The sequence below is a fragment of the Nelumbo lutea genome, chromosome 1 (genome assembly GCF_056320005.1).
Source record: "Nelumbo lutea isolate HS-2025 chromosome 1, American lotus-T2T, whole genome shotgun sequence".
Lineage (NCBI taxonomy): Eukaryota > Viridiplantae > Streptophyta > Magnoliopsida > Proteales > Nelumbonaceae > Nelumbo > Nelumbo lutea.
This window is the reverse complement of record NC_142684.1, coordinates 69,342,015-69,357,940: the sequence shown is the minus strand read 5'-3', so window position 1 is coordinate 69,357,940 and position 15,926 is coordinate 69,342,015. Positions and strand designations below refer to the sequence as shown.

Here is a 15,926-nt window from a genome sequence, read left to right as displayed (position 1 = left end):
AACTCTCTTACCTTAACGCACCTACTACCGGCGTTGGCTGACTTACATAGTTGTTCTTTGCTTTGCTTTGAAGCACTGCTTCTGGTCTCGATATTCCATTCCGTTTTTCAGCGATAATGTTGACGGTCAACATGGAACATACAATGGCGTAACAGCTTTTGTGTCGTCTTAGTTATTCCCCCTTTGCTTTGGGGGTTAGGGGGTCAAGACTGTTCGGAGTAGTGAGTTAGTTGTTCCTTTTGCCTTTTGGGGACAGACACAACTGGCATATTTCATATATACAGACAACCTGGCATCTCAAAACTAAGGCATCTGAAGACTTCAGAACAGACCGATAAGCCCGGCAACATGAATAAAGGGGAAGCTCTTCGCGGCAACATTGAAGCCTTAGGGCCAGATGAAAAACGCTTCAACTAAAGACATCGCGCGCTGCGACTTAACTTCTCTTCTATAAAGCTCGCTTCGCTCTCTCCGCTTACACGGTACACTCCCCAAAAAAAATCATAAAATGTGACGAGATATTTATAAGCTCAAGACACATAAGTGCTCTAACCATGTTTCGGCTTGTGTACAATCCATAGAAAGAGTGGTGCCCCCATATCGTCATGGAATTTATCATACAGCCAGAAAGAAAAGAAAAAAGAAGCAGCAAGCACTACAAGCCCTGAGCCCTTAGAGCGATAGCGCACCCCCTAACCCCAATGCCTACCAACACTGCTAACAACACCAAAACCCGTTCCTCTAGAACAGCTCAGCTGGTACCACTTGTTCCGATCCGAATACGCACTCACGTTTTTCATCTGCAATCTACGGAGCTTCCCTTGAAATAACAATAAGGTTGGCTTGGCTCGAGATGAATGTTGCCGTTCAAAGCTCGAGTTTACACGGCAACATGGAATCCTGCTTCGGTTAGTGCATTATGGACAGGTTAAGGTTGGGGTGCGAACTCGTAGCGTCGTTGGTTGTCTAAATCTCCCTCTGTAGCTTCTGTTGCTGTAGAAGTTAGGGCAGCTCTTCCCGGCTTTCATCTGTTAGACACATGCCACTTTCTGGTGCACGAAAGGGAGTTTGAGAAGGTACCGGGCATTCGTCCGTCACGTCAACTGCTCTAAGGCAAGAGTCGTAGCGTCGTTGCCAAAAACCTTTCTGTTAGTAAGGTCAGTAAGGAGTAGTGCCTTGTCTTCCTAGCTCGAGTTGCTAAAGCAAGCAATTACAATTAAGGCTCATAATGGCGACTTGATTGAGTGAAAAGGTGTGAGTTAAGGCGATAGTTCCCAATAGCTTATGAGGTAGTTCACGGTAGCTCTGGTCTTGCAGCTGTTGTTCCTATTCCTGCAGCTGTTGGAGCTCTATCAGGTAGGACAGCTCTGTAGTTAGGGGGGCGGCAGCTGCATCTGAATCGGTCAAAATAGCTTGCTGATTTGAAGGTGAATAGCTCTGCAGTTGGGTGGGGATAAAAGGATCCAAAATGCAAAGAGCCAGCCTATTATTCCTGATTTGACTCACCTTGCCACTTGCAGAATGGAGGGCTTCTACTGCTGCTAATTCTCCGCCTTGCGTTTCGCGTGTCAGGTTTGTTGAGAAAGGGCTAGGTGAATATGAGATTCAAGGTGCCACCTAACTCATTTTCCTTTGTATCCCAAATCATATGGCCGAGCATGTGTGCCTACTTAGCACCCGTTACCCGGGGACGAAACTTGATTCTGTGGCGGATGGAGAAAGAATGGAATCTTCCTTGAATCCCATAACAACTGATCTACATTCGCATCTCGTTATAACGATCCTGATTACTATATAGATAGGTAACCGTGTTTTCGACAAATATGTACAAGGGTGACAGGTCTGGGGGTACACGAGCAGGGGCTCCGTGCGCGCCCGTGGGTGAATGAAGAAACTCTTCCATCACATCCGTAACTGGGTCTCGATTGTATCGCGCCCGCCCCAATCCCCTGCATCTCATATATGGCTTAAGGAGTAGTGTCCCTTACACTCGATAGGGATATGTTGAATCAGGACCAAGCCCAACTCCCCCATTCTGGACCCCATTCTCGTATTCGTCGATCAGCAACCCGGGGAAAGATAGATGGATATTGGCTCCTTTGCCCCAGCCACTATTGGTAATCGGAGCCATAGGCCCGCCTCCGACCCACCTATGATTCATGGATCGGGAAGGCCAGGGGTTCTAAGTGCTATTCCCTCTGGTCCCTCCTCCACCATCGTAATGAATCGCATGCAATCCTAACGGCCCTCGGGCCTACTTATCAAAAAAGAAGTGCTCTAATCCCTAGTGCCTCGGTCCCGACTCGTAATCATTCATTCCGTCATTTCCTACCCGGTCCCTATCGGGACGTATTCTCTGCAGTTCCTGCCCCATCTCGGTCAACAACCGATGTTTACCACCAAGCTTAATTGGTTATTTCCTCTTCAGGGGAAGATGAATGGGATAAGGTTGAGGGTAGGGAGGGAGAAGTGGTGGGAATGAATGCAAAAGGCTATCTTAGACCACTTGCCTTCCTGCCTATAGTGTGGAACCAACTCAAATCTAGAACCCCCTACTCGACGATTCACTTGCTATTGCCTAGGAATCACTGCCTATCGAAGTTGTGGATACGTCTATGGGATCGACGTCCCCCACGGATTGTGGAATCAAAGGGTAGGGCTTACTTCAGTAAGAGATAGTGGTTGTGTTGGGTTATCCGTCCATCTGTCAGAATTCTTCTGGTCCCGACCCTATTTCACTTACTGTCCTTGACACATTAGCCATTTCGTTCTCTGCCCCACACCTACAGGATGAATAGCGAATGAACTCCCTCTGCTCATTGCAATCTGTAGTGGTGTGATTGGTCATCGATCCCAGAAAGATCCATCTGGGCCAACCTATTACCAACTATGAATTAGTTGAGCAGCAGATTCCAGATCCTTCTAATACTCACATAATACCAGACTTCGAAAGAATGGGCCCTCCGGTCGATAGCAAGTCTAGGTCAGCTAGTATATCTTCTAGCAGGTGCAGCTCAATCCGGACCAAGGGATGGACTATCCGATTTCTTTATCCGAGATAGAATCGGTTGAGCGAATAAAGCTAGCTACTCTTGAAGTGGCAGGGGATGTCCCGGAGGGCTTGCTTGGTGTTCTCCATAACTCGGTATATCATCGGTATTTTTTCCTCTTTCCGCTTGGCGAAGCATGAAGGGAGATAAGGAAAGAAAGCTCACATCCCAGAAGCACCAGAATAAGCCTAACAATAACTACTAATAAAGAGCATTCTCCCCTGACTCTAATGCCCCTCTAAAGAGGGTACCTTCGATCTACTTACTTGAACCAGCTTAAAGGCGGTACCAAGATTCCATTCATCAGTCAGTTTGCTAAAAGGGAAAGGAAGGTCTTTAGCCAGAGAGAAGCCCTACGCTGAGGGGATACTAAAACCAGAGGGAAGTCGTCTCCTCCGAGTGCAGTGGTGTTCTCCTTAAATCACTAGAATTTGGGATTATCTTTTCTTGTCTTATGGTGAAGCACAAGGGAAGAGGAAGCTAGTCCAAAAGCTAGTACCAAACTAGAGAAGCAAGGCTTAATAACAACCATTCCACTAGCCTTAACTGACTATAATCATTCCCAAGGTGCTTACTAATAGGGCTAGCTAGCGGCGCCCTATTAGGGGGCGCGCAACGAGCAAGCAACGGCGCGCCGACGATCGAGCGGCGCGCTAGCGCGCGCAGTAGTTTTGAAGCTGGCTGCTATGCGACTAGCGCGCTTGCGTTTTTCCGCAGGCTGCTATAAGCGCTAGTGCGCGTACTCTTCTTCCCCTATAACGTGCTTCTAGCGCTCTGCAACGTGAGGATGAGCTATTACTAGATCCCAAGAATTGCGTAATCCCTCAAAGCCTTGCCAATCACTTCAGCAGAGTACTTCACTCAAAGTGAAGCAAGCTCAAATAAAGTTAGGGGGTCGTTAGACCGACCACAAAAGAGACTTTCTTTCTAAGAGGCGGCTAAGGGAACCGTAAAGGATGTCCTCAAGAGATCCATATACGCTAGGGCGGTGACCCAAACAAACTTGAGATCAGCACATGTTGAAAGAAAGCTCCTGTTTGTAGCCTTCAAAAGTAACCTCGCGGTTACCCTCGAAGAAGACGCTGCGGTGCCGGAGGAATAAATAATCAAATATTTTCGCATATAGTAAACTAATCTCCTCGGTTCACTATCCCTCCCCCATGGATGATATGGCTATACACGAGCGGGAGAACTGAGACTAGAGAAAGATGTTCGGGGGGCGAATCCCGCATAGACCAATAGATAGATGAAAAAGAACCATGCCCTAATAAAACTTATCCTTCTGTCCGGATCATCTGATCCATTTTACTTTTTCTTCGTTAGAAATTGGCAAAAGATGGGCCTTCTCTTGTTTGTTCTGCCAGGAGGCCCCTTTCAGGGGATTCTGCATCCACGGAGAACCTATTCTTTGTGAACTGAAAGAGGCCCTATCTGAGTCGATCTGAAGAAGCGGAATCATCAGCATAACCTCACACGGGCCGAGCCCTTTGAACGGATTCTTGAACACCGGCACAAAGAGAACGAGCTCATGTTCGAAGATGAAGATCCAAGAGGATTCGCACCACGCCACAGAACGAGATAGCTAACAGATTCCATAGGAAGAGAACGAAGAACCGGGACGAACAAGAGAGCTTACCGAACTCAAGCAATGCAACGAGAACCTGGAGGCTGTCCTGCGCCTGAATGGGATGAATGCCTCGGCAGTTGGGTACTGACTGAACCCTCAACACGCCTGCAATAGAAAGTGGATAATATAGATGACCAACAGAAGAGGGGGGCTCGACCATTTAGGTAGGGGGGAGCTGGAGTTCGTTAGCATTCCCTTTTGATCGCTGACCGTTCCCTGCTGACTTTCCGGAAGCTGCCCTTGCTGGTTGTTTTTTGAAAGGGAGGAAAACAAGGAGGGGTTATCTGGGTAGCGAGATTGACCTTTTTGATATTAGGGCATCCATTTGTTTCTTAAAGCATTCCCAGTATTTATGTAGGGATTCCCCGTTGTATTGCTTTATTCCGCAGATTTCTTTTTTGATATTGGCCGCCGTTGAAGCTGCTGAGAAGTACTTTTCTAGGAATAGCCTCATCATCTCATTCCATGTGGTAACACTCCCAGAAGGTAAACAATAGAGCCAATCCTTAGCTGAATCCTTCAGAAAAAACGGGAAGCCTCTCAATTTGATTTGCTCTTCAGTTACCCCCATGGGTTTCATACTCGTGCATACCACATGCAACTCCTTCAAGTGCTTGTGAGAGTCCTCACCTACAAGACCATGAAAAATGGGTAAGAGATGTATCAATCCAAATTTCAATTCAAAATTAACATTAGCATCTAAAACAGGAAAAGTTATGCATAAGGGTTGCTAATTTAAATCCAGATTTCAGGGTTCAATTTCCAGCCATGATGTCCTCTTCTCTCAAATCAGATCCGCTAACAAATAGAGAATAGAGAATCAAAGGCTGGATTGCTCTCCTTGGAATGATTCCGAGCTTCCCTCCTTAACCTGCGCAAAGTCCCTTCTATTTCCGGATCGAATTGCAAATCACCTTTCTTAGAGTATCGAGTTACAAACATAAATTGAGGAAAACCTAATAAACCCTAAACGACATACCATAAAAGAAATAAAAATAATAAAAAAATACAAATAAAAATTGAGAATGATTAAACAAATAAATAAATGAATAAAACAGAAAATAATCTATGCTAAAACACAAACAACCAAAATGATCTAAAGAAAAAAGGGGAAAATTTTTCAAAAATTTTGAGAACTAAACAATGATCACGAGAAGCACAAAACTGATTAGAATACTCCCCGGTAGCGGCACCAAAATTTGGCGTGCTGTCATAGGCACCCAAAAATAAACCTCTACTCGTAAAGATGGAATGTACTAGTGCGAGTAGGGATCGTTCCCACAGAGAGTATCTAACCCAAATTATGTGTTACGTGAATCAAAGATGGAGGGGGTGTATGTAACAAAAATCAGATTTAAAATAAGGAAAATCAGAATTAATAAAGAACGCAATTTAAATGAGATTTTAGGTAACTTCAAGTGCTGAAATTAATAAAGGAACAAATCTTGGTTTAGGATAACATCCACCATCAGAATTACACTATTGCTCATCGATGCAAAGATAAATCAATTCAGACTTTGAATATTCATCGTAGGAATTAATTTCATGCATCTTCCTACTATCAGTTAATCGGAAAACAAGCAATCCTCTTAACCCTTACTACTGAACAACCCCTAAACAAGCGTTAAAGATTTAATCCAACAATAGCATTAAACATTAGAGATCGGTGAAGCTAAACAACACAAGCACAAGCGGTTGCATTTAATTTAGTCGATTGTTCTTCCTAGGATCTAACAATTTCTGACGCAATAAATCATTAAACCCTAATTGCTTCACAGATTAGAAGGATCAAACAATTACGGATTTGATATCTAATCTAGCAATAGATTGTAAGGAATAATAAACTAGTAGGCCTTCCTAACAATCAAACGAAACAATCATATATATAAACATAGAAGAACATTTGATATCCCAAGCATGAATTAAACAATAAAAACTAAATTAGATCTCACAGTTTGGTGGATTCTTCTGAGGCTTCTGCTTCCTTCGACCAAGTACAAGAGTTTAGCCACGCATGGTCATGGTCAAAACTCCAAGAAAATCAGATAATGAAGAAGAGAGGTGAAGAGAAGAGAAGAGAGGAGAACAGAGGTTCGGCTGCTCCCAATCTGCTTTCTTTCTCCCTTGCTTGCTGAGTTCTTCTCCCCCAAGGTTGAGTGGTGCCTTGGGTGCTAGTCCGCCCCCTTTATATAGACTTAGGAGGGAGTTGTCTCCTGCTCCTCTAAGGAGTTCTTTTTTTCATTGGGAGTTTAGTTCTCTAATAGATAATGCCTAGATTAGATCTAATCTACTCCAATATCCTAACTGGTAATCTTAATCTCTTTTATCCTTCTAGAAATATAATAGAAAATTGAATCTGATAGGACTCTTTGATGTTTCTTATTCTTGCATTTGTATTGGGCTTCTTCAACGAATTGGGCCGCTGCAAGGCTTCTCTACGAATTGGGCTTATGATGCGAATTGGGCTTCTCTACGAATTGGTTTAGAATTCAGACTTGATTTTGATGTCGATGCCGTCTGTATCTATCAAAACCCAAAACATGAAAGTTGTAGGGTTTTTCCTTATCTTTCTAATGCATCTTGAATTATCTCAATCCAAGTCCGGATGGGTGAGTTATACCCAGATTACTGTATGGTGCCGAAATTATACAAAATTACCAGATTAGCCTTGTTTTTCACCCTACGCCTTCTTTCATGTCCTAATTCGAAATACAAGAATAGTGAGTCCAATTAGGTACTTAATAAGTGTAAAAGAATGAATATTAAGGGATAAAAATATGACTCATTAGCGAGCCTTTGGCCCACGGAGTATGGCTCTGTTCATGACCTCTGCTTGCCCATTTGCTTGAGGGTGTGCCACCGAGGTGAAGTTCTGTTGTATTCCCATCTTGGCATTGTATTCCCATCTTGGCACACCAATTCTAGAACTTGATGTCTTTGAATTGTTTTCCGTTGTCGGAAATAAGTACCCAAGGTAACCCGAAACGACATACTATATTCCTCCAAAAGAAATTTTGTATGTTGCGGAGCTCAAGTTTGCCAATCAAAGCATCAACACCAACGATCAAATTGTGTTGAACTACTTGGAAGTCAAGTTTTCCCTCTTTTTTCTAACCCAAGAGAGCGGAGGAAATGTTTTCAACTTCAGAGTTTAGACTTCTAAGTTCTGAAAATCATTTCATCCACAAGAAAAGAGAGAATTGGGGAGGGTGGAGATTTGCACTCGAAGAATATTCTCTAAACGCATACAAGAACGCAACGCTATGTTTACATCATCAAATGCACAAGAGTGTGAAATGAGTATAATGCATGTTTGCTTTTTACACTCAAACATCAAACCGTTGTTAAACTCCATTGGTATAGTTTTGCATTTACATCGCAAAACATATAATGAACACCCTTTAGTGTTTATGAAGTTTGGATGTGCTACCGGCAAGAGGCTATTGTAGTCTTCTATATAGTAGATTTGGATTCATGGATATGCTTCTCCAACCCTCAAACTATCACAACTCTTGTCAAAAAGTGATAGAGCATCTAACTTTAGGTAGTGTTTGATAGAGATTGGCTTCGGTCAGTGCAAATTTCGAACACCGTTCGAACAACTTTTACAACCTTGCATTGGGAATATCTTTGTATTTTTATAAAGACTGTTCGAATGGGGCTTGCACTGACTGGATCCTGTTTTTGTTTGATAGCACTTTTTAGATGCACGAGGTCTGAAAATTTTTGCTTTTTAGGCCCCCACTAACATTTAGGCTCGATTTGAAATAGTACAAATACAAATATGTATAGTGCAAATACAGACAAAATAATACAAAATATAAGGTTTTGTACTCTACAACTTTGTATTTGTATTCCTTCCAAACTAAGCCTTGGGTTTAGCTCTGATTAGAAGATTTGAAACACAAATTTAGATTTGAAAATGGTAAGACCTGATTTTATGTCTTATCAAAATCAAACACATTTCAAATGTGATAAAATGACATCACTGCCCTCATTACTTTCATTTATTGAATAATAATAATAATAATAATAATAATAATAATAATAATAAGAAGAAGAAGAAGAATATTATTACTATTATTAGTATTAGTATTAGTATTAGTATCAGTATTAAATAACAATATGTTTATTAATCATGATAACAATAATAATTTATATAATATTATTTAATAAAATTAATAATTCAATATTGTTAAAAATATTTATTATTAATTAATAAATATTATTATTTCCTTATTTAAATAAATAATATTTATATAGTAATAAGAATATTTTTATTAATAATAATTAAAATGTTTTATTATTATTAGTTAATAATAATAAACATTACTATTAATTAAATTAAATCATTATTTATTTCAAACAATGGTAGTATATATTTTTAAGGGTAAAATACAAAAATCTTCCCTAAAGTTTCTGATAATCATAAAAACCTCCCCTATGATTTCATTTTAACAAAAACCTCCCCTCTATTTTTGACAAAATTAACAAATACCTCCCTTCCATCAATGACCGAGACGAAAAGCATTAAAGAGATGATCATTTTTTTTCAATACACCTATTTTACCCTTTCTAAACATTGTTCGTCTTCCTATTCGAACCCAAAAGTAGAGGTAGCGACAAGTCAGTGAGAACATTCAAACTGTAATACATGGATTGAAACCGTGTATTTTACTATTAATTAAACAAAGGATAAGAATATTTTATTTTACTATTTTTTATGAGAAATTGAGAACAATTTTCTTGAAGGAAGATGAACAATTGTCAAAGAACAAATTTTCTGAGTTTAATGAATGAATTCATTTGGTACCCAAAAAAGTTTTTTGAATCTCGTGTGCAAGACTGTTAATTTATTTAGGAAAAAGTAGGAAAACATGTAAAATTCTGAATTCCAACCCCCTACAACTAGCCCTGTCCCCTATAAATCACATCCTACCCATGAATTTAGCATCAATTCATGGTCAGATGCATTCCCCCTGTACTTGGGCCTAGTAAATTCTGAGTTAGCCTGATTCGTACTTCTCCCATTTATTTATTGAATTTAAAATTCATAATATTCACGAACACCCAGAACCCCTCGGTAACCTTTCGACCTTTCGAACGCCCAAAAGGCACAGTTCAAGATCCCTTTCAGGAGATTGAGATCCAGGAAGCCCAAGTCTAAGCTCTGTGGCTTTCAGATTCAAACTGCTTTTATTTTGTTCAGCTAAGCCAGAGATTGCAGAACTGTCCACCGGAGAACAGTCAGATAATCCCATGTAATTACGCTCTTTCAATCCTGAGCCATTCTGGCAGCTACCATCAACAGAGCGCGATGAAACAATTGAGACATTGCTCTATCCCTCCCCAACACCGAGCAGGCGAGCAGTGGTGGAGACATTAGGTTTCCAGAACTTAAAAGTTTTCCTCCCAACCTGCTGGCATTCAAACCATCCTCCTTTAAATAAAACTTAAAATTCTCATAAAAGTTGCATTCCTACTAGTTAAGAAAGCCAAAAAAATCTAGTCATGACCTAACATCAAGTCGAATAATTAGACACTACGACTGCGGAGGCCGATAAAAACCAAACACAGATGCTGAAATATCCCACTTCTTTATAGGGTTGTCGAAAGGTCGTCGAGGGGTTCTAAGCGTTCGTAAATATTATGAATTTTAAATTCAATAAATAAAAAAACTGTCATGCTGTACATTCTGTAAATTTACACGAGATGCGAAATTCTTTTTTGGGTACCAAACGAATTCATTCATTAAACTCAAACAATCTGTTCTTGATAATTGTTCCTCTTCCTTCAAGAAAACTGTTCTCAATTTCTTATAAAAACTAGTTAAATAAAATATTCATAACCTTTGTTTAATTAATAGTAAAATACAGTGTTTCAATCCCTGTATTACAGTTTGAATGTTCTCACCGATCCGCCGCTGCCGCTGCCTCTACTTCTGGGTTTGAATGGGGAAGAAGATGAACAGTGTTTAGAAAGGGTAAAATAGGTATTTTGAAAAAATGATAACCTCTTTAACGATTTCCCGGTCATTGATAGAAGGGAGGTATTTGTTAATTTTGTCAAAAATAGAGGGGACGTTTTTGTTAAAATGAAACTATAGGGAAGGTTTTTATGATTGGCAAAAACTTCAAGGGAGGTTTTTGTATTTTATCCTATTTTTAATATAATACTATTTTATTAGGGTAAAATACAAAAATCTCCCCTGAAGTTTTAGACAATTATAAAAACCTCCCCTTTAGTTTTACTTTGATAAAAACCTCCCTTCCATCATTGACCCAAACGGAAAATGTAAAACCAATGCATCATTTTTTTTAAATGTCCATTTTACCCTTTTATAAGTTAGTTTATATACTTTTACTGAAATACCTCCATTTGAAAATCGACCTATTTCACCTTTTCTAATCCCTAAACTCAATTGTACGAGGAATGCAACTCTTTGATCTTTCATCCAAACTCTACCCATTCAAGAAAAGAGTAATCCTTGTCATTTTCTTCCTCCTCTTTCAATGTCGCTTCAAACTCCATCGACTCAAGAAGAGGCAACCGTTGACTCTTTCACCACTGACTCCTTCTCTCTCTTTATCTCTCTCTCTCTCTCTTTCTCTCTCTCTCTCTCTCTCTCTCTCTCTCTCTCTCTCTCTATGGCGGGAGCTTCATCGAAGTATACTCTGAGAGCAAGAAAGAGAGTCGAAGTGGAGAAAAGTACTCTGAAACGTGCCAAGGATGGAAGCGCTTCCACTAGATGCTATGGTTCATCTTTTCAATCAGTAGTTCATCTATTTTTAATTGTTCTGTTCTTTTGAGATTTTTGAGCTATTAGAATGTCTATTTGTTAAGCCTTGCGATTTGTTTCTGTGCATCTTCATCTGTTGTTTCTTGGTTTCTAGGAAGAAGTCTGTGTAGTATTTTGATTCCATGTGAATTTGTTTCTAATGTCGCTAAATTGTTACTAGCACCACTCAAGTACTGGGCTTGAAACAGCTTCTCAATTTTTACTAGTTAATGATGGGAGTTTGGTTTCCGTTGATTTCTAGTGAAGAATGTAATAAGGATGTCTCCATGGTGCTTATTGACATGCATAGTTGTAATCTTGATTCTAAGATCAAGATGAACTTGGGTGCTTCTGTGCATATTTTCTTTTCCCTACTAACACACTGAATTATTTGCTTCTAACTTTTTTCATTTTGATGTCATAATATTAATAACATTATTGTAAATGCCTATTTACTATACAAGGAGCAAGGAAGCTTAGAGAGGGAAGAGGAAGCTGAAGCGGAAGCAAAAGCAGAAAAGAAGAGTAGATTATAAGATATATTCAAAGAGCCCATTTTGAATAACCTTAATGTATGGGTTGACTGCCATCTGTAAATGCTTAAATCAGTTGTGATCATTGGGTTTTGTTAGTGGGATCCATTTCATATTAGCAATCCAATTTCAATTCCACATCCTCTCTCTCTCTCTCTCTCTCTCTCTCTCTCTCTCTCTCTATCTATCTATCTATCTATCTATCTATCTATCTATCTATCTATCTATCTATATATAATGATTCAGTTTAGGGGTGCCAACGGTATTCGAAAATCCGATTTCGAATTTGATATTTGACATAATTGAATTGGATTTGGATAATTCGAATATCTAATCGGTCGAATTCAGATATCTTATTCTTATCGAATAGTTAAACGGATTTGAATTCGGATAAGACCTTATTCGATTCGATAAATATTCGAATTCGATCAATTATTTAATTCTTATATATAACATATAAAATAATTTATATAATTTATATATAGTAACTAAGTTATATAAATAAGTTATATATTTATATACTTTATATCAATAAAATATTTATTTTATATATTTATTAAATATCTAAAATAATTAATTTATCGAATTCAAATCGAATCGAATATTCGAATATTTAATCAGATTCAAATTCGGATATTAATTTTCAATATTCGTTGGATATCGAATCAAATTTGGATATCAGATTTTCTAATCAAATTTGAATTTGGATATTGCCTGACCTGTTTCGGAGTCGATCCGTTTACACCCTTAATTCAGTTGAACATGCCTATACATGGGCTCTTCAGTGTCTTCCCAATTCTAATGGAACAATTGACTACTAATATAAGGAATGATGGTGCCCTTAATCTAGTTCTTTGAAACATCAAGCCTTTTTAGTTCAATCAGGTTTGAGATTGAATTTGGGATTTGACCTAAAATTCTGTTGCTTGCCAAGTTCAACAGTTTCAAGCCTGAACTTTCACTGAACTCTGGAATCCCACCTATGATTTGATTGTTTACAAGCTTTAGAAATCTGATTTTGTTAGTGTCTAAAAGCGTTGATAGTGGCCCATAGAGTTTATTTGAGTGGAGATCAATAGAGGAAAATACATATGGTAATGCAATCTCTAAAATGTTCGACCCGAAATTGTTGTATGCAAGCTTAATCTTCTGTAAACTTGGCATGTTTGTGAAGAAATTCAAGAACCCACCTTGAAGAAAGTTGTCGAAGAGGTCAATGAAGTTCAAAGAAACCCCATTGTCCCAAGCATCGAATGTTGCTTCTTTACCTGACCGAAGTATGCTTTGACGGTGAAAAAGTCAACAACTGCCTCTTCTTGAGTTGATGGAGTGAAGGGACATTGAAAGAGTATGAATAAAATGACAAAGACTTTTTAGGATTACTCTTTTCTAGAACCGATAGAGTTTGGATGAAAGATCAAAGAGCTACATTCCTCGTACAATTGAGTTCAGGGATTAGAAAATGATAAATAGGTCGAAGGGAATTTTTTGGTCTATTTTCAAATGGTGGTGTTTCAGTAAAAGTATATTAACTGACAAAAGGGTAAAATGGACATCTCAAAAAATTTGATGCACTAGTTTAACGGTTTTCATACGAAATGGAGGTTTTTTCAAATTATTTAGAAGTTTAGGGGAGGTTTTTGTTAAAATAAAACTAAAATGAAGGTTTTTATGATTATCAAAAACTTTAGGGGAGGGTTTTGCATTTTACCCTTTTATTTAATATTATTTTTATTATTTATAATATACATGGACAAATTTCTTAAGATTTAGAAACTAACTAATGCAGATCTAATGCAAACACATAAAAAATCATTTCTGAAAATTATCGTTGCCGTTAGATCAAATGCACACATAAAAAATCATTTTTACCCTTACGTTAAGAAAGGGGCCAAATATATCCTATGGGATGACCCCACTTGGGGATGGTAATGGGATAGGTTTTGGGGAGGTCATATCACGGCCCCATTATGCCTTGCCCCACACGACATGTATATAAGGTGGTAGCGAGTCAAGTTTTTCATCAATTATTCGATTTCAGTTTGATTTGGTTTCAATCGAGTTCAATTTCGAGTTTAAGTTTAATTCAATGACTCGATTATTAAACAAGTCGAATTCAAGCCTATTAGAGATTGGCTCATGAGGCTCGTGAGCCAATTCGATATATATATATATAATAAAATTATAAAAAATAATATATATAATAAAAATATTATAATTCTTAATTTTTTTAATATAAAATAAAAACTTTTTTATATATAATTTTTATTTTTATAAAATATTTTTTCTCAAAATCGAGTTTCAACCGAACGGAATTTGAATTTATGAATTTTTTATTCGAGCCGAGTTCGAGTTAAAGATTCTAGCTCGAACCGAGCTCAATTTTGAGCTTGAACCTTGTAGAATAGTCTCGAGCCGAGTTCGAGTCTGATACTATTCGGCTCGGCTCGTCTCGGCTCGAATCAACCCTGCATGCATGTAACACTTGTCCAGTCGCACGCGATGGGGCATTCTCGCGTGCGACGCTAAATGAACAGATGTTAACCCTGTCCGTTAGCTGCTATTCTCATTCAAAAGGGCTTTATCTGCGAAACTGCGAGATTTTCTCATATTCCCGCCCCCCAAGCTCAAATCGGAGGTTAACCCCGTTCTCTGTCCGAACTCGGATCTCCGCCCCCATCTACGGCACCGGCAACGCGGCCACCGTTTCTAATTCCACATATTTCGTCAAAAGATGGTTTACCAGACTCTCCTCTGCTTTCTCCTATTTCTGCTACCCCTTCATCTTCATTCTCATCTCCTTTTAATAACAATAATTACCAGAAAGAATCAACTCCTTCATCACCATCTAGCAGTAGAATCAGCCCTACTGTTCTTTTTATTATAGTTATTCTAGCCGTTATTTTCTTCACCTCTGGCCTGCTCCACCTCCTTGTCAGATTCCTTATAAAGCAACCGTCTTCCTCTGTCTAACAGATACCCGGAAATTTCTGGCTCTGATGCTCTCCAAAGGCAATTCCAACAGCTCTTCCATCTGCATGACTCTGGTCTAGATCAAGCTTTCATGATGCTCTCCCTGTTTTCCTCTACGAAGAGATAATGGGTCTGAAAGAGCCGTTTGACTGTGCAGTTTGCCTATGTGAATTTTCAGAGCAAGGCAAACTGAGGTTGCTTCCTATGTTTAGTCATGCTTTTCATGTTCACTTTATAGACACACGGCTCCTGTCAAATTCAACATGCCCTATCTGTAGAGGGACGCTTTACAGCCCTAGCCTTGCCATTAACAATCCGGTTTTTGATGTTGACGATTTTAGGGAGGAGAGTGGGTGTCCAGGCGTTGGAGAGGATGGGTTTGCTTCTAGTCAGAAGCCAGTGGAAATGGTGAAAATTCCTACTGAAAAGAGGGTTTTCCCTGTCCGACTTGGAGAGTTCAGAAATTTGAATAATGGAGGGGAAGTGGAGGGGAAGGAGAAAGAAGAGGAGAGACGAGCAGCTAACGGGCAGGGTTAACGTCCGTCAACTGGACAGGTGTCACATGTACGTTGTGTGGGGCGAGGCACGGTGAGGTGGTGATGCGAACTCGGTTTGGGCAGAGTTTTGTAAATCTCTAGACCTTCTCCGCCTCCCCAAACATCCCAACCTGTACCCTCCCCAAAACCTACAAGAAGTTGTATTTTTAGAATCTCGATCCTCGTACATGAAAATGCAATACCCTCTTCAACCTTACCCTCTTGCATAATTACATTTGAGGGTGGAGCTGATAATTATATAATTCGGATCTAATTATTATTTTTTTGTTATACATAAATAATAAATAAGCAAAATAACATGAACAAACATCAATATTTCTAATTCATATATAAAAAAACACATGAATCATTAATTATCTTTTACATAGGATTCAAAACATTATTAAATTTAACACATAACACATAAAT

The 15,926-nt window shown here is 39.1% G+C and overlaps 1 pseudogene; it reads left to right on the top strand.

Moving 5' to 3' along the window:
• Nucleotides 1-857: 857 nt before the first annotated feature.
• Nucleotides 858-15,498, top strand: LOC148875146 (RING-H2 finger protein ATL46-like; annotated as a pseudogene).
• Nucleotides 15,499-15,926: the final 428 nt, after the last annotated feature.